Raw genomic sequence first — 20197 nt, forward strand, 5'->3', positions numbered from 1 at the left:
CGCTTATACCTCAATTGCAATCAAATATAAATATGATTAGTAATTGCTGTCTTGTTTCTTTAATTGTGTATCTCTATGAATTATACAAATTGGTCCATTATGCAAACTGCATAACACATGGATATTGTCTGCCTTAATCGCCCCCTTTGACCATCGGATGTTCATTTGTTATTGATATAATCGTGTCATGGGAGTTGCTGGCTAATACAATCATCTGGGGAGTAGATAACCAATAAAATGGTTAGTTTCCTCATTTGATATCGTTCCATGTGACTTCCTCCAATATTTTTTTGGTGTAATTGGTATTCTTTCTGTTCTCTATAACAGGGCTAAAATGAGATAGGCTTATCTCGTTGAATCTCCTTTCAATAGATTCTTATTGTTGATCGGGATGGCATTGATCATTGGAATGTGCCACTCATTATCTTCACAGCTCGGCTTACAATGCAAATTGCACCTTCACCCTTCATAGATATTGGTTATCTCTATGATCAAATGCTGTTCTTAATGATCATTTTAATCACTGCTTCGTTCATTCAGATCGGCTATTGCTTGGTTAACTTAATCATAATATGAGTCGATATTTGTTTGATTAATTGAACTTCCTCTTTTGAGATGGATTGCTCCATGCTTTAATTATTCTTCCTTGGCCAGCCATATATTACTCTTTAGTAATATCGATAAATACCTTAACACATTCTAAGGATAGACGTTGCCTTCTTCCATGCTATCGCTTTCTTCATCCATCACTAATTTAGTAATTATTATTGCACAGTTTAATCATTGTTTTATACTTCCTCCTTTGCTCCTTAAGGGGTGTGTTATCATTTATTGTTCTGCTACTTACTGGATTAGATGGAGACACTACACAGATTTCTAAGTATCTCAGATTACTTTTGTCAAAACTAATATTCTGTGGTATATCTATTGCATTTATATCTTTGCTAATCATGATAATTAGATATATATGTGTATGCATGTTGATCATGCATAAAAGACAATGCTTTTTGAGACGGGAACATAACAAGAGTATTCCATATTTGGGAAACATTGAGGGCAACATTGATGCATGCTGTGTCTGTAGCCTTCTATGTGGTATATGTTTAGTTGGGCTATGCATACTCCAATTTGTTCCACTTTGTGTCACACATAACCTTTTGCTAATTCATGTATTAGTTTTTGATTTTATGATTTCTAGGTAACTGACTCCACTAGGATTTGGGGTCTCTACAATCTACAATCGTTTATATATATGGGCAAGTTAATCAGTTGTTAGCCATTATGCTTTATTTTTTTATCTTCGGTGAATGCTTTTGGGAGGAACCACCCTCAAATTGGTTCTTCTATCATTTTACTGCTTCATTATTTCACTAGCTGGCTTATCTATATTTCAGATCTATGATCCATGCCCTTAATTTAGTCATTCGCATATTTGATCTGTATTGATATTCTGCAATTATCTGTGGTTGATATTGGCACATCTGTTATTTTATCTGCTTGATCTACTGCGGCTCTGTTATTGAATATGGTAATAGTAATATCATAACCTTGTTACATAATACTATGGGGGGTTTGCTAGATCCTTCGCAGGCAGATGCCATCAAGAAATACTTATATCAACAACCACCAAGCAAAGAGAAACCAGAAATCATCTGCCTAACTTTGCTCACATTCCCTGGGATTGATAGGATTCTCAATTCACTTTTGATTTTATATTTGTTTCCAGTGGTAATAGATAATGATAACTATACAACCACCAAGTTTATATATACATTGCTTCTATAAATTTGTTCGTTCCCTCCAAAATTGAGTATTTATTATTTACTCTTTGTTGATGTGTTTTTTATGCACAAAACATTTTAGAATAAAGTACCAAGGTAATTTACCCTCTCTTGAACAAAATCACCTCATATGTTAAGAATGAGATCAACTAAAATGATTCCAAGGTTTCTACATGTCAGGTCTTGACGAGTGGGTAAGTTCAGTGGTTGATGTGAATTGCTGTGTTTCACTTGGGGACTTACGCAAATGTTTGGATTATCATGAATGATGTGGAATAGGTGTGCTGACAACTTAAGATTTATCAATATGGCTCTGGATTTACTTCTTACTAAAAAAGGGGGAAAAAGGAATAGGGTTCAGGAAATCTATTCTAAGACTAGGAATGTAGGAAATGGTGAATGGATTTAGTGGAATCAAACCAGGCAAGGTCTCACAATCAGGTATTGACACAAGCTTAGTGCAATCATCTAAGGTATACTTAAAGATTTTCAGGCTATTACCATCAAACGTAGACACCATGCAAGTTGATGCTTGTCAACGGACGAGTAATAGTTGAAGTTATGCTTACTCAAATTCCAGTTGACCACACAAGGCGCACTTACCAACGGCAAGAGGCTAGTGGTATGGATTAAGGATTCCACACGAATAAATTCAACAAATCTTCCACTCAATCTAACATACATGAAAATAAATTCTAATCTAAATTCTAATCTAACTTGGAGGAATTGATAACCATGAATGCAAATACAACATTTGAAGAGCAAAATCACCAACAATTGAACAATGATTAGGATTCAAATAGCTGTAGCATATACCAACAATTCTACAAAACTCTCTCTTACAAATGAGAGACAAGGGGGCATATATAGAGTCTCTTACAAAATGGATGGCCCAAATTGGTCTAAGATCAACGGTCGAGATCATGCCAACAAAACCCTAGAATTGCCCTAATTAGGGTTACATAAAAAATGGCGCCACCAACATATGGCCCAATGAAAAGATACCTAGTCATCATATAGGGAATCTTCTAGAAGATTCCTCCCTGCATCTCTCTCTCTCCTAGCATACTCCAAGAATCTAGCCAATACTGAATCTAACTCCATGGAAATGCTAGGCAAGGGATCCTGCTATAAATCAATCACGTCCAATGAATCTGAGCAAGCGTTCAAAGTGTTCTCCCATTTTGGCATAAGCTTCTGCGAATTATGAACATGAATCAACAAAGAGACCAAGTCATCAATTTGACTCTTCTGCAAAGAGTCCAACTGGCAAAAATACATAAATTTCATCTTGTCTCTTAATTCGGCTAAGTGTAAACCACTAGCATCACTAACATCAACACCCAATAATTCCTCAATCGAGGCAAGGATCTTCATCTAAATGTCCTGAATTAATCCTTCCATCTCCATAAAACTCGATTGGGCGTTCTCATAAGCTGATTTCTTCAAGGCTAATGCACAATACTAGCCATGGAAATCATATATGTCTCCACTGTGCACAATGTTCTCGCTTACCAAGGTGGAATTAGGAACCTTCTTCAATGCCAGGAGGCGTGAAATAGTCTTGTCCTGAATAGGCCGGAATTCTTCCCAAACTCCCTCCAAATACTGGATTCTGAATACGAGCATTGTTGTCTTATCAAATGCATGGACAAACTGAGTAAGGAAATCATTTGCCTTCTTTCTTGTGCTTTCAATCCATTTTTCCACCTCTGAGTGTGTACTTCTCGCTACCTTGCAGTGTGAATGTATTCCATGGTCAACTGCAATAGGGGAAATAAGGGTGAGATTCTCACGCCTTGTCCCTGCAATATACTCTTTGAGTCTAATATTTTCTTCTCTATACCTTTCATTCTCCGCAATCGCTGTGTCTAACCTCGTATTTATTGCTTGGAGGTTGTCACCTATCTCCTAAAATTCCTGTTTACTAGATGTACGACCAAGGGCAACTGAAGTGATCTGGAAATCCATGGGAGTAGCAGTGCCCGCTGTCATGCCTGCAATAGGAACAACAATCTGCACAATCCGCATTCCCGTCTCATCTCTAGCTATGTGCGACAAAATCTCCGCTCTCTTGGGCTCCTTCTTCTTAGCACTCCTAGCTAGGTAGTCATCAATATCATCAATAGGCTGTACCTCTATCATTTGTTTACTTTTCTCCATACTTTTCAGCCATTCAGGAATAGCGGCCATCTCCATACCATCATCGAGACATATTTCTCGATCAAGTCCTTTCAATGCCGAGATAACATCATCATTATCATCAGGATTATTCCTGGTCCAATCATATACCTCATTTCCCAAACTAACTTCCAAAAGGACAGTAGGGGATTCCGGCTGATCATTATTCTCATCAGGAGGTGCAGATGTCACTGTGGCATGGAACTCCTGAATATTCTTTGGTAGTATCACTGTGTTGGAACACTGCTGAGTCTCCTTATTCTGTTCTGTTACTTCAATCACTTCGATTGATGAGACACTGGGAGGGGGTGAAGGAATGATAGGCGGAATGATAGTTTTCTGTTTCTTCTTCACTTCCTCAACCTTCTTGCCTCTAGCTTTAACTTCTCCAGACGTGTTCTTCCTTCTCTTGGGAGCTTGACTCTCTTCGTCTGCATGAATCCTAACATCACTAATAGTCCTCTGATCATCCTCGGAAGTAGACTCTTCCGGCTTCATCCTTTCATAAGTGAAGGGAACACCCATGTCAACTAATTTATTCATCTGTATATCCACCCATGTGCGGGAGAAATTCAAGACCTCTCTTATCAATATATTTAGGTCAATTTCTTCTGACTCTGACCAATTTGGCAATAGGATTGTCTTCTTCATTTCATTCTCATAATGTGGGTGTGTATGATCTCTATCATCTAATACCTGATCAAGAATGAGGAAAAGTCCACACTTCCTCATGAAATCCACTAACATTCTGGACCACATTCTTCTCTTCACTGCTTGCTCGTCCATTAGGTTAGCCCAATAATCTTCTATGTCAATCTTATGAGTGAACTTCTCTCCCCTGATCCTTCCGACCTTCTTGTCTGGATCGAATCTTTCTCTTTTCTTGTATGTTGCAAATCTGTAGAATGCAATCTCCTCACCTGCAGTGCTGGCGGCTATGGCGGATTGGCAATCCTCTGACATCTTCCCAACTGAAATAGGGAATGTCATTCCTGTCCTGTGCTTCTCTCTCTGGATAACAGAAGCTGTCTCACCACTTCCAGCAATATCATTCTGTCGGTTGGATACCTAGGAAGTCTGTAGGGTTCAGATTGAAACCCATGAATCCTGAGGTATGTGAAAGTGGGAAACTGTATATACCACGATCCATATTTCTCTATTAACTCTGTTGCCTCCTTGGACAATCTTCTGTGGATTCCGCCTTGCAGCATCCGTGTGATGTACATAGTGAATGCATCATTCACTCTTTTGTAGTTTTCAATTCTATACATGCTCAGCTGGGGGTAGCATTCATAACTCTTGTATTGTCCTTGCCCATTCCCGACTTCACCTTTGCATATTAATCCTCTGTATGAAACAAATCGTGCAAGCAGGTACACCAGGTAAGAAGTCATGGCGAATGACTTGGACGCTCTACATTCCTCAGCTGGAAATCCAGGTTGTCACTTATGATCTTGGACCAATTCACTAGTGTTCCTCTAAGACAATCCTGGATGAGGTAGAACATCCATCCATCAAATATTGCTCCCTGTGGCATTCCCATCACTCTGTTGAGTAGGAATATCAAATTACTATATTCCTCCTTAAAATCTATGCACATAAGTGTCTTGGGAGCCTTGGAATGATGAGACCTAGGCTCAATCATCCACTCTTTGTTAATTAAACTCTTGCATACACCCATCTTCTTCGTGTATCTGTCTGCATAATTCTCCTTGGTTACATCCTTCATGTTTGTTCCACGTGGAATTCCAAACACCTCAGCAAGGTAGGCGATGACAATGCCTTTAGGACTCTTAATCATTCTCGTGAGCGGATCGTGCACATTCCAGGATAAGCTCACTGCACTGTATGGACTGTGAGAATCCAGCGGCCTGGAAAATGCCACTCTTCATAATATTCGCATATGCTGGGGAAGGAACTTGATCTCTGGATCCGAACATCCGACGCTACATCTGGTTGAAGTCCAGGAAATGCATGTTTGTATCCGCGATCTCCTTCCATCTGGATGAAATCTTAAACTCTAGATAAAATCCAATCTCCAGCGTCTTCAACAGCTCTTTCCTTTCCTTATATCCTGACTTTGACATCGCACCTGTACGAAGCTCGAAGTTAGACTTAGGAAAATATTCGTAATAAAATTCCTGACTTTCTAAAGATTTAGCTAATTTAGAGCATGGAGTCAGGAAAATAATCCATACACTTGGTAAATTTTAGCAATTAAGTTCAAAGTGTGACAACACTAAGGCATGGAAGCCTTCCATAAAATTCATTTAATACCTCCTTATGCTTAGAAAATATGCAAGCTAAAATGCAAAGGAGTATACCAGATTGATGATGACTAAGGAAAGGTGTGAAAGGTTGTATTTTCACACAATGAATGTCTGAAGACACCTTCCACAGTCAACAATGGAGGTCAAAATTCTGAAGACAACCTGAAAATCAGACTTTTAAAACATGTTGTAATCTTTAAAATGTGCATGATCTTGATAAAAAATCAGTTCTAATGATCAAAACAATCATTTTCTGGAATGTAAGTATGGCTAGTAAAATTTAGTTTTCTGAGGACAAGTCTGAAAATCAGATATTTCAGACTTACCAGCACCTTGCAAAGTGGTTTAAATCCCTGAAAATGATGAAAAATTGCTAAGGAAACAACCCCAAGCAAATTCGCCAAAACTGGTTAGGTGGCTGGAAATGAAAGTTTTTGAGGACAACCGCCTAACAATGGAGTTTCAGACCTGCAACAACGAAAAAATGGTCTAAAAAATGTACAGAAAACTCCATAAAACACCTCCTAATGCTAAATGTTTGAGTTGGAATTAGCTGGGCAATAAAAACTTTGTTAGGTCCTGGGGACAACTGAGAGGGGGGGGGGGGGTGTGTGAATCAGTTGTCAAATGAATTTAAACCAAAAACAATTTAACCAACTTAATGCGTAATACCGGTAAACCAATTAAGTATGCCGGTAGACAGTTATAACAGTTAATTGCTATACCGGTAAGGATTAGTGCATGAAACATAAACACAAAATCATCCACAACACATAACACCAATATTTGTATGTGGAAACCCTGTAAGGGGAAAAATCACAGTGGGAAACCTAACCCACAATCAGATGATACTACTGCAGATAGTAAGTGTACATAAATGGAGTCTGCACATGCAGAAAGGCCAACAGCCTAGAGCTCACTGCTCAATCACAAAATGGGAGTCACACTGACTATAGTTAGATGGTTAAATCCAATAAGAATGTACTGCACAAAATAGCATCTTCATATGCTGGATTGAATACCAGTGTAATGCTGATATGCTTTCACAAAAACCTAGCTTCACCTTCAAATGATGTCTTCGTGTATAGCTCTGCTTGATCTCGCATATACCTTCACACAATTCTTTTTTGTATTCCACACTTGATCTTACAAATAAGATCTTACATTTATACCATAACCTAAGACCAATTTTAGTAGGTCGGCTCTACAAAATATTACAATAAAAACATTTTACAAACAATATAATATCCGATGCAATAACCGATTGAACATGTCGGCTTAATGCATTTACAACAATAATTAATCATCTCCATAGCATGCCATGTTGATCTGGAAAAGATAATCCCGCCGGTGTAACCCTAGACCTATTTGCCGGTAAAAGAAAATATGCTAATATGAATATACCAATGATTAATTCATTAAGATAAGATGTCCACACGATGTCTTCGATATTACCAAGTGTTTCCCATATCATTCCAAGTGCCAGTGATCATTATATCTTGCCGATGTACCATATACCAGTAACTATGCAATAGTTACTTGCTTGCCAGTGAATGCTGTTGGATCCCCAAAGTGCTAGTGTTTTAGTAGGTGTTAACATCAATGATAAAACCATACCAAAATACCAACAATCTCCCCTTTTGGCATTGATGGCAACACAAGATGGAAAAACCATCAAAGTGCCAACATAGAAATGCCAAGTATCAAAAACCAACAATCTCCAAAAAGATCATAACCAGAAATTAGAGAGTAATAATCTCTCCTAAACAACAATCTCTCCCCCTGGGAGCAACATGTGTTTTCCAAAGTTTTCATACCAATCTCTCCAAAAGATAATGTGTTTTTCCATATATATCTCTCCCCCTTTGACATCAAATGCCAAAGTTATAATAAAACCAAGTTCATATACAAAATACCAATCAATTCAATATACCAACTACTCCCCCTGAGAAGTAGCTTCCTCATCAAATACCGGAGTAAAAGATTTCTCTGTTAATTCTGCCGGTTGATGACAATCATCAACTGTCTAAGTCTCTACCGGTGGTGGTATGACTCCAAGATGATCTCTGAGATATTCAAAAGTCTCCTTAGGCAAAGAATTAGTGAAAATATCTGCAATCTGCTCTTTAGTATTCACATAAACTAGGTTTATCTCCTTTGCTTCAACTTTTTCCCTTGAAAAATTCAGTTTGATAGAAACATGTTTGGTTTTAGAATGTAATACCGGATTCTTAGATATATCAATTGCTGCAGTGTTATCACAATAGATAGTAATAGGTTCCTTGCATTTTACCTTTGTCTTTCAACATTTGCTTAAGTCATAGTACTTGTGTATAGTTAGTTGCTGCTGCAACATATTCTGATTCTGCTGTTGATAAAGATGTACAACTCTGTTTCTTATTCAACCAAGAAACTAGTCTGTTTCCAAGAAAGAATGCTCCGCCGGTGGTGCTTTTTCTATCATCCACATCTCCTGCCCAATTTGCATTTGTGTATGCACATAATTCAAAGTTTTCATCTCTAGGATACTATAATCCAAAATTTATAGTGCCTTGTAAGTACCGAAAAATCCTTTTTATTGCTAATTCATGATTTTCTCTAGGATTACTTTGAAATCTAGAAACAATACATACTGCATTCATAATATCAGGTCTGGTTTGTGTCAAATACAGTAAACCTCCTATCATAAATTTGTATCTAGTTGGATTAACAGGTGTAGATTCATCCCTTTGTGATAATTTGTCATTTGTTGTCATAGGTGTGCTTACCGGTTTAGAGTTCTCCATCCCAAATTTCTTTAGTAACTCTTTCAAGTATTTGGATTGACTCAAGAATATACCTTTATCAGTCTGTGATATCTGCAATCCTAAAAAGAATTTTATTTCACCAATCATAGACATTTCAAATTCTTGCTGCATTTTAATAGAAAATTTCTTACATAATCCATCTTCTCCTTCAAAGATTATATCATCAACAAATACTTCTATAATCAATATGTCATCATTAGTTATTTTGTAATATAAATTGTTGTTTGCATTTCCTTTAGTAAAACCAATCTTTAAAAGATACTTATCCAATCTTGCATACCAAGCTCTTGGAGCTTGTTTTAGTCCATACAGAGCTTTCCTTAACCTGCATACCATATCATTGTCATCTGTCAAAGAAAATCCATCAGGTTGTTCAATGTATACTTCCTCTTCAAGATCTCCATTCAAAAATGCACATTTAATATCCATTTGATAAACTTTGTAGTTCTTGTGTGCTGCAAAAGCCAAAAATAATCTGACTGCCTCAATTCTAACTACCGGTGCAAAGGTTTCATTGTAATCAACTCCTTCTTTCTAAGAATATCCCTTACACACTAGTCTTGCTTTATTTCTGACAACCTTACCATCTTCATTAAGTTTATTTCTAAATACCCGTTTGGTTCCAATTACATTTTTATCTTTAGGCTGGGGAACTAATGTCCAAGTGTTGTTTTTCTCAATTTGTTCAAATTCTTCTTACATAGCTTTAATCCAAAATTTATCTTCACATGCCTCATTAACAAATGATGGTTCAATTTGAGAAATAAGACATACCTCTTCATTTGCCAATCTTCCTCTTGGCATAACTCCTTTAAACTTGTTTCCAATTATCTGATCTTCAGAATGATTCAGTCCTACATACCGGGGTGTCTTAGTTTGCTGCTGTTCCTCAATTACTGTGGAATCCTCAGATGGTACCGGGGTAACTGGATCTTCATTCTGTACTGGTGGATTTAGATTAGATTCATTTGTCAAAATTTCTGTTGCCGGTTCAGAGTCTATATACCTTGAAGTTCCTCTTAATTGTTCATCAATATTTACATTTGTACTTTCAACAATTTTCTGCAATCTCTTGTTAATACATCTATATGCTTTGCTTTTAGATGAATAACCAAGAAATATTCCTTCATCATTTCTAGGATCAAATTTGCCAATATACTCATCTCTTTTGATATAACATTTGCTTCCAAAAATTCTGAAATACTTAAGAGTAGGAGTATTACCAAACCATAGTTCATGAGGGGTCTTACCGGTTTCACCTTTGATGTGAACTTTGTTAAATGTATAGACCACTGTACTGATTGCTTCTCTCCAATACACATGTGGTAAATTTGCTTCTGATAACATACTTCTTGCTGCATCCAAGATAGTTCTGTTTTTCCTTTCAACAACTCCATTTTGCTATGGTGTCCGAGGTGCTGATAGCTGTCTTCTGATTCCATTCACTTCACAGAATGTATTAAAGTCCTTAGATGTAAATTCACCTCCTTGATCTGATCTTAAACATTTGATTTTCTTACCGATTTCATTTTCTACCATTGCTTTGAATAATTTGAACTTTCCAAGTACTTTTGATTTTTCTCTGAGAAAAGTAACCCAACACATTCTAGAATAGTCATCAATGATTAGCATGAAATATCTATCACCTTGTAAGCTTTTAGTTCTAGCTGGACCACATAAATCAGTGTAAATCAAATCAAGAACATTATTTGATTTTTCTGGAATACTTTTGAAACTAGCTCTAACTTGTTTTCCAAATTGACATTCCTTACATACTGTATTCTGAGGTTTGACAATTTTAGGTAAATCTCTAACTGCCTTAGTAGTACTGATATTTACCATGTAGTCAAAGTTTACATGACAGAGTCTCTTGTGCCATAACCAACTTTCATCTATATGCGCAATTAAGCATGTCTTTTCATTGTTATTCAAATGAAAGATATTACCTCTAGTCTGATTACCGATTGCAATTTCCAAACCAGTTCTATTCATGATTTTGCATTTTCCATTTTTAAATTGTAACTGAAATCCTTTCTCAACTAATTGACCAACATTCAAAAGATTATGCTTTAATCCTTCAACATAGTAGACATTGTCAGTGTTATGCTTACCATCAAGAGATATTGTACCCTTACCTTTGATTGAACAAGCTTTGTCATCTCCAAATCTTACTAAACCTCCATTGTATTCTTGAAAGTTCAAGAATTTACCTTTGTCTCCTGTCATATGATGTGAGCATCCTGAATCAATGATCCATTCATCTTTTACTTCAACTTTAGCTGCCAGAGCTTGTACTATTGGTTGAGCAGTAGGTGTCGGTTGATCTTCTATTATAGCAACAAAAACCCATCCATTGTCTGCCGGATCCTCATCAGAATCATCAGTCACACCTTCATCAGCAATATAATAAGATTTGTCTTTATTCTTCTTAAATCTGTATCTCTGATATTCAGGGTTAGGCTTGTATGTTCTTCTAGCTTCTTCTCTTAGTCTAGCATGTCTATCAGGGCATCTTGAAGCCATATGACCAATCTTATTGCAGTTAAAACATTTAAAGGGTGCTTTACCTTCATACTTACTTCCAACTGGACCTTTAGGCATTTTCCTTGCAAATAGTGCTTCAAGTTCTTCAAGTTCTTCATTTTCTTTCCTACTTTCTTCAAGTTCTCTTGCATAAAAAGCTTTCCAATCAGATTTGTCAAATGATGGAGCAGATGATGTTGATGCTTTAAAGGCCAAATTTGTCTTTATAGTAGCAACAAGACCAAATTCTTCAATTTCAAAAGCTGAAAGTTACCTTCATTTTATATGCCGGTGGAAATCTTCTTAAAACTTTTGAAACAATTTCATCCTCACTTAAGGTTCCTCCACAACATTTAATACCCAAAACAATTTCATTTACTCTTTCCATAAAAGCAGAAATCCTTTCATCTTCTTCCATTTTCAGATGTTCATACCTGACTCGGAAGCTTTCAAGTTTTGCAATTTTGACTGTGGAATCTCCTTCAGTCAATGTTTCCAAATGATCTCAAATAGTTTTAGCAGTAGACCTATCTGATAGTCCCATGATTTGTTGATCTAATAATGCGCTCAAAAGTGTTTCTCTTGCTTTGCAATCATTGTCCTCATCTTTTGTCAAGTTAGCTGGACTGGGCTAACCAGGTATAGCAGCAGTATAACCATTCTTTGTAACTTCCTAGATGTCTTTTCCAATGCAATTTAGATGTGTCTCCATTCTGATCTTCCATATCCATATGCCATAGTTGGTTCCATCAAGTTTAGGACTGTCATTCCTGAAATAATTAGTAGACATTGGATCTCCTCAAGCTGTTAAACTTCTACAAAAGAGGACTAGGCTCTGATACCAATTGTTAGGTCCCGGGGACAACTGTGAGGGGGGGGGGGGGTGAATTAGTTGTCAAATGAATTTAAACCAAAAACAATTTAACCAACTTAATGCTTAATACCGGTAAACCAGTTAAGTATGCCGGTAGACAGTTATAACAGTTAATTGCTATACCGGTAAGGATTAGTGCATGAAACATAAACACAAAGTCATCAACAACACATAACACCAATATTTGTACGTGGAAACCCTGTAAGGGGAAAAACCATGGTGGGAAACCTTACCCACAATCAAATGATACTATTGCAGATAGTAAGTGTACATAAATGGGGTCTGCACATGCAGAAAGGCCAACAGCCTAGAGCTCACTGCTCAATCACAAAATGGGAGTCACACTGACTACAGTTGGATGGTTAAATCCAATAAGAATGTACTGCACAAAATAGCATCTTCATATGCTGGATTCAGTACCGGTGTAATGCTGATATGCTTTCACAAAAACCTAGCTTCACCTTCAAATGATGTCTTCGTGTATAGCTCTGCTTAATCTCGCATATACCTCTACACAATTCTTTTTCGCATTTTACACTTGATCTTACAAATAAGATCTTACATTTATACCATAACCTAAGACCAATTTTAGTAGGTCGGCTCTACAAGATATTACAATAAAAACATTTTACAAACAATATAATATCCGATTTAATAACCGATTGAACATGTCAGTTTAATGCATTTACAACAATAATTAATCATCTCTATAGCGTGCCATGTTGATCTGGAAAAGATAATCCTATCGGTGTAACCCTAAACCTATTTGCCGGTAAAAGCAAATATGAATATACCAATGATTAATTCATTAAGATAAGATGTCCACACGATGTCTTCGATATTACCAAGTGTTTCCCATATCATTCCAAGTGCCGGTGATCATTATATCTTGCTGGTGTACCATATACCAGTAACTGTGCAATAGTTGCTTGCTGGATCTCCAAAGTGCTAGTGTTTTTGTAGGTGTTGACATCAATGACAAAACCATACCAAAATACCAACAAACTTAAGTCTGAAAATTAATGGCTGCTATTTATTAATGGAGGTCAAAATCTGAAGCAAACCTCAGATCTGAAGCGAATCGGCAGGCTGGAAATGATGGCAGCCAACAAGCATGCACGAAAAACATCAAAATATGGCACCAAAACACCTCCCAAGCAAAATCGAAATTTTCCCAAGTCTAGCGTTGAACTTAAAAATCTGAAAATTAATGTCAATGGTAGCCTTGATCTGCAACAGCAAGGATGCCAACAATCTGGAAAAAATCGCCCAAGTTGGGGTTGGATACCCCAAACACAAAAAATTGCCTCCTTAGCAAAAATCGAAATTTTCAGAATTCTGAAAAAAGTTGTTAATGGCAGCAATCTGCAATAATGAAGGTCTGAACAGCAAACAAAAATGGTGGAGGAAAAAATCGCCCAAGTCTCCAAACATGAATTTGCCAACTTTCACCAAAAAATGCCAAATTTGGAAAAAATCGCCAAACTTAGCAAAATCGAAATTCTGAAACTGGTCTTTAATGGCAGCCAAGGAGGATAGATCAACAAGCTGAAAAAAATGGAGAAAAATAAATCCTCAATCCCACATTTCACAAAAACGCCTTGCTAAAAATTCACCCAACTTGGAGAAAAATCGCTTTCATGGAGACACCTGGCAGAAATAATAATAAAATAATGCTAAAGTTCCTCTCATATACTTGCTTTCATCTTTCACTTTCACCACACAAGCAATGTGGGATAAAACACTTGTATAAATACTTGCTTGGTGAAACCCTAACTTGCTTCTAGGAGGTTCAAACATTTAATGATTATTGCAAGTTATTAAATTTTGCTTTTAAATTTTAAATAATCATTAATAATTATTTAAAAACAATTAAATGGGGCTTATTTATTAAAATATTACAATTTAAATCCAAAATAAAGCCTCCAGGGGAAAATCGCTATCAATTGGGATTGAAAAATTCCTTTAAAAATCACTTAAGTGTCAAAATTTACCCCATAAGGGAAATTCGACCCATGCTTGGACAAAAATCCATGCTCAATTTCATCAAAATGCACACAAAAACCCTCCCAGGGGAAAATCGATGTGAGTTTGGACAAAAATGCACTCAATTTGCAAAAAATCACCCCTAGGGGAAATTCAATATGTGTCTGGACAAAAATCCACACTCAAAACTCATTTAGCTTGGAAAAATACCTCCCTGGTGGAAATTCGACCTCAGTCTGGATGAAAATCCGGACAAAAAAACTCTATATAATGTTCCCAGTGGAAAATCGGTCCCTGTCTGGATAAAAATCCGGACAAAAATCCTTACAAAAATGTTCAAGGGAAAATCGACCTCTGTCTGGATAAAAATCCTTACAAAAATCCTCACTTAGTTGTCACAAAAATTCTGGTGGAAAATTGACCCAAGCATGGAATTATCCTTAATGTTGTCCGCATTTTAGTCCGCACTCCAGTTCACACTCCTAGTGGAAAATCGATGGCAGTCTAGATAAGCAATGGGGGAAATTAGTGGCCAGTATGGATTCCAGGGGAAACCCATGTGTAGTATGGATTTTGAGTGGGGGAATGGGTTGGGAAGTCTGGAATGTGAGGGGAAAAACACCTCTAGCATGGATTTTGACCCTTTAACCCTTGGAATATGAATTTCCCTTAGGATTTTATCATTTTAACCACTCAAGATCACTCAGCGACTTTAAATTTAACTGGACTTAGACTAATTTTCCAAAAATATGAGCAAGGAAAATATTGGAATAAAGTGCGAAACCAACTTAAATATTACCTTAGGAGCGAGAAAACAACTCCAAAAGGTTTGTGAATACCTTAGCACTTTAAAATCACTTGATGCGTGTGTTTAAAAACACGTTAACGCTCAAAAAAGGTTTACATTTAGCATAACTTAGGATCATTAAAATATCAACTTTTGCAACTTGATCCTATAACTTCAAAAACCCTAGACGACACTAGGCATGATCAAAATTCCGAGACTCGGACATGGGAAACGCAAAATTGCCCACTAAGCAGCCAAAACCCTAACCTAACGACGCAGAAAGCCGACAAAGAGGGGGTCCCCATTAGCAATGGGGCGATGTGTGAAAAGGTCACAACACTCTCCCACTAAACTATTGTAAATCGGTTGTATATAAATGCCAACCTACTAATCCTAATCAGAAGAATGTATCTTCTTTATATCGTGACATTAATCTGAAATTGATTGTGCAATGCATCTGCAATTCTGTTCTGTAGGGGATGACCATTTCCAATTTATTTATGGCATCATAGTTTCAAATTTTTTATGCAAACAGTTATGTTATACACAGCTTCTGAATGTTTTGCATGCCATATCTATGTTTTACATGCTTATAAGTCTAGAAACCTATGCATTGTGAGCTAAAAACATTTACTTATAACTGAGCCTGACCATTGATCATTTCATAAGATACATAAAGAAAATGACTATTAAACAAGGAACAACTGCTGAAAAGTGAAAATCGAGATGCATCAATTTCTGTAGACGTCTAAGAACAGAATATTAAGAAATTCTTTTCAAATTGAATAACAATTTTAAGAAAGAAGAATAACTAACAAATCTATTGTAAACGAACGTGTGGATTGGAAAAAATAAAATAAAATATTGTGAAGTCATTCATGACCAGAAACATTAGTTGCTTCCATGTCTACTAAAATGAAAATATGAGAGCTCTGTTTAAAATGCCTTACTGATCATATGGAGCATGCTACTTACAAATAAACATTCAGATTCAACGAATACTGACAACCTTAAATATTGAGTAACAAATTTACGATTTTCATTTTTACATTTATAACATTGGAGATTGATTAAAATACTGGACTGTTTTAATAATGTAATGTTGAGGGTGACGAGGAATTACTGTTTTCAAGGGAATTAGTTTGAGTGGCATAACATAAAATTGGCCAACATTGTGTTACTAGCTTTCTTATAGGTTGGTTGTCCTGCTATCGTACTGGTATATATTGTAAAGGGACGGCGCCATTTCAAAAACTTTTTTTTCACCTCTCATAAAAAATTGCAAACACCAATGTTGAATTTAATTTTGTAAACTAGATAGACCCTGTGTATAAGTTATAATGAATATTTTGTCTAAACAGGAGCATTACAGTTTGCACGAACGGAGGGCATAATCCCAGCTCCAGAACCAACTCATGCCATTGCTGCTGCAATTAGGGAAGCATTGCATTGCAAAGAAACAGGTGAAGAGAAGGTCATTTTGATAGCATTGTGCGGGCATGGCCATTTTGATCTTTCTTCGTATGAAAAATATCTGAAAGGTCAAATGATAGATCTAAAATTCCCAGAAGAAAAAGTTAGATCAGCCATGGATAGCATTCCAACTTTTAACCAGTGAGATTTCTTTCTACAAACAATGTAATTGTTGTGCTTCGCAACTTATCACAGAAGAGACCTGGCTCGACTACTTGTATTTAAAACCATTAAGATGTATAAGATAAAACAAGACGGTTAATTCTTGCTGAGTTGATCGAATTTGACACTGTTTTAACATGCATGAGTTTAATTCAAGCCAAAGGCTATCATCTCTCTTGCAATTTATTTAATTAAGAAAGAAAGAAAGAAAGAATGAATTTTAATGTCTACGAGGTCAAGAATAGTCTATGGGATGGCCTCTCCAATCTGAACTAATTTCTGAAGAACAGATCTTTGCTTATCCAAGTTGATGATGAGTGCGCCCAGCTTCTCTATATGTTTCTTGCTGAATAAAGTGCTTCTGTTGGATGAAATAAGTGCTTCTGTTTATCTTAATAACTCACCGTCGCACAACTCTCTTAATCTTGAACATTGTCCAGTATTGTGTTAGATGAAATAATTTCCCTAGTATGTTCACTTGGATTCGGCAAACTATTTTTTTTATTTGACTTTTGAAACTTTATTAAATTATTTAATTTTTTTAATAATACAAATTTTATGTAAAATTTAATTACAAAATCATTAAATAAATTTATAATATATTGAAGAAATGCTTTCTATTAGATTTAGATATAAGTAGAATGCAAAATCATATCTTTATGTAGCTAGCTGATGTTTATTATGAATTTATGATTGTTGCCTTAGAAATTCGTTATCATAAATTGTATATGTAAATAAGTGACAAATTACAAGATTTTACAATTTATTCTTTTACCATTCTAATGAAAAATTAAGAAGAGGGTTTAGTCCTCACACTTAACAATGGCTTCCCACTTGGTCTACAAGGTTGCACCTGTGGCTCCACATTGCTACTAAATGATAGTGACTCCTTTGCCTCAATGATGTCATCTAATTCATTCTCTACTACATTTATTGCATCCACATTTCTCATAGCCTACCTCTCAAAATTAGTGATTTCTCATTACTAAACAAGGGGAGCTCATCATCCTGTACAATCTAATCACTTAAGAATTAATCTCATTCAAATCAATATATTTCTATGATTTGTCATTCAACTTTCTTGTGCAAAGTTGAAAATTGTATTTTACAAAAACAAGATCATTGAGGCATTATTGAGTCAACTTGTTGCCTTTTTTGTGTGAATATTGTTTACCAAATTTGTATTTGGAGGGTCATTTTTTGAAGATTTGAGTTATTTCTACCACAATTGTTTCACCAAAAAATTTGTAAATAATTTACTCAAACTTTTAAAGCAAACATTATTTATTAATAATTATAGTTTGTAACATGTAAGATATAAGTGAAGACTTTCCTCGTTGTTTCCTAGCTTTTGAATGAATCTTTCTTGGACATATATTGGCAAAGAAGATAGCCTCCCCCTAGCAGATTGTTGATTGGAGACAATTTCTAAGATTATAACCTTCTATCCACTTTTTTACTACCTCTGTTTAACCATCTATTTAAGGATGGTAGTTTGTGTTTTGTGTTATATTAGTGCTCGTTGAAAGAATCAACTCCTGAAAAGCACTGATAAATCTACGGTCTCTACCACTAACTATGTTCTTTGGCAATCCATATAAATGAAATACTTCCTTAAACTTCCTTAATGAACAAATCAAAAACTTGGGAGGCTGTAAAATCAAGTGATAGCAGAGAAATGAGCATACTTAATCAATTTACCAACTACACCATATATACAGTCTAGGCAACCTTATGATGAAGTCCATTGAAATACTTTCTCATTGTTGTTCTATATTGAGAAGAGGTTGAAGCGGTGCCACAAGAAAAAAATGCTCTCCTTTATTTTGTTGACAAATTGCACATTCTCTTATGGCCATAAGGACACCCTCTTTGCCGCACTTGCCAATAGAGAATCATGTTATACTTCCAGAGTCTTCTTCTTCATCTTAGACTCGAGAAAATTGAATACTCCATTACTAAACAAAATCGGCCCATTTACAACTATGCACATGTCATCCTTCTCCTTGCCATAAAATATATTAGCAGCAAATGAATTTGTTGTATACCTTGCCATAATAGAAACTCCATTTTTTAGGTATGGTAGAAATGTAATCCAATGTGGGCTTCCTAGAAATGCATTGTGTTGTCATCGATTTCAGTGTGGCCGAAATCGTGAGGCAGCCCTACGAAACTTGTCTGTTTCGTACTTCACGTCCTCCGAGAGAGGCTAACCTACTCCATCAGTTAGTCAAAATTTGTTTTTTGTTGTTTTTAAGTTAGAGTTTTTTGCAGTTTTACCTACATGTCGGACTTTAAAGTCCGACATGCAGGGTGTTTATATTTTAAGCTGACTACACATCGAACTTTAAAGTTCGATGTGCATGATTTGCAGCAAGTCGGACTTTAAAGTCTGACTTGCAGGGGAGTTAAGCTTTTGGTTTAATTGCACATTAGACTTTAAAGTCCGATGTGCAGTCTTGTCAAGTTTTAACTACAAGTCGGACTTTAAAGTCCAACCTGCATGGGTTTCTAATGTGCAAATCGGACTTTAAAGTCTGACTTGCATGACGCGTTTTGCATTTATTACTATCATTAATAACCTTTTTTTAAGGTTATTAATTAGGTTTTGGGTCATTTTTAATTTATTTTGAGTCGGTTTTTTTCAGTTTTTGCTTTGCTCTTCTTCCAAGCTCGTCGTTTTTTGGATTTTTCTCCTGTGCAAGCTTGTTCAAGGTGTGGTGAGCTGATTTTCTCCCTCTTTTCGATCTTCAGGTATGTTTTTCGTATTTTTCTTCGGTTTGTGTTTGTTTTTCAGTAATTAGGGTTTTTCGTTTTTCTTGTTTGTCTAGGGTATGTCGGATTTTGAAATCCGAATACCCTAGAGTTTGTTTTTTACCAAATTTATCTTCCCACATGTCGGATTTTAAAATCCGACATCTGGGGAGTTGTTTTACCCAAAAGGATTCACATAGGACTTTAAAGTCCGATGTGAAAAAGTTGAGCTCTTTCCCCCGATTGACATGTCGGACTTTAAAGTCCGACTTGTCAATCCTTTCTTTGTTTTCCTCGACTGACAGGACGGACTTTAAAGTCCGACATGTCAATCAGATCACTTTTCCTTGGCTGCACATCGGACTTTAAAGTCCGATGTGCAAGTCACATGACCTGCAAATTTTAAAACCTGCATGTCGAAGTTTAAAGTCCGACCTACAGATCCAAGTTCTTCCCTAGCTGTAGGTCGGACTTTAAAGTCCAACATGCAGCTACCTTTGCAAGTTTTCCACTTGCAAGTTGAACTTTAAAGTTTGACTTGCGTATGATGTTTGTTTTGCTTGCAGATCGGACTTTAAAGTCTGACCTACAAAGTTGTT

The sequence above is a fragment of the Cryptomeria japonica genome, chromosome 5, assembly GCF_030272615.1.
Source record: "Cryptomeria japonica chromosome 5, Sugi_1.0, whole genome shotgun sequence".
NCBI lineage: Eukaryota > Viridiplantae > Streptophyta > Pinopsida > Cupressales > Cupressaceae > Cryptomeria > Cryptomeria japonica.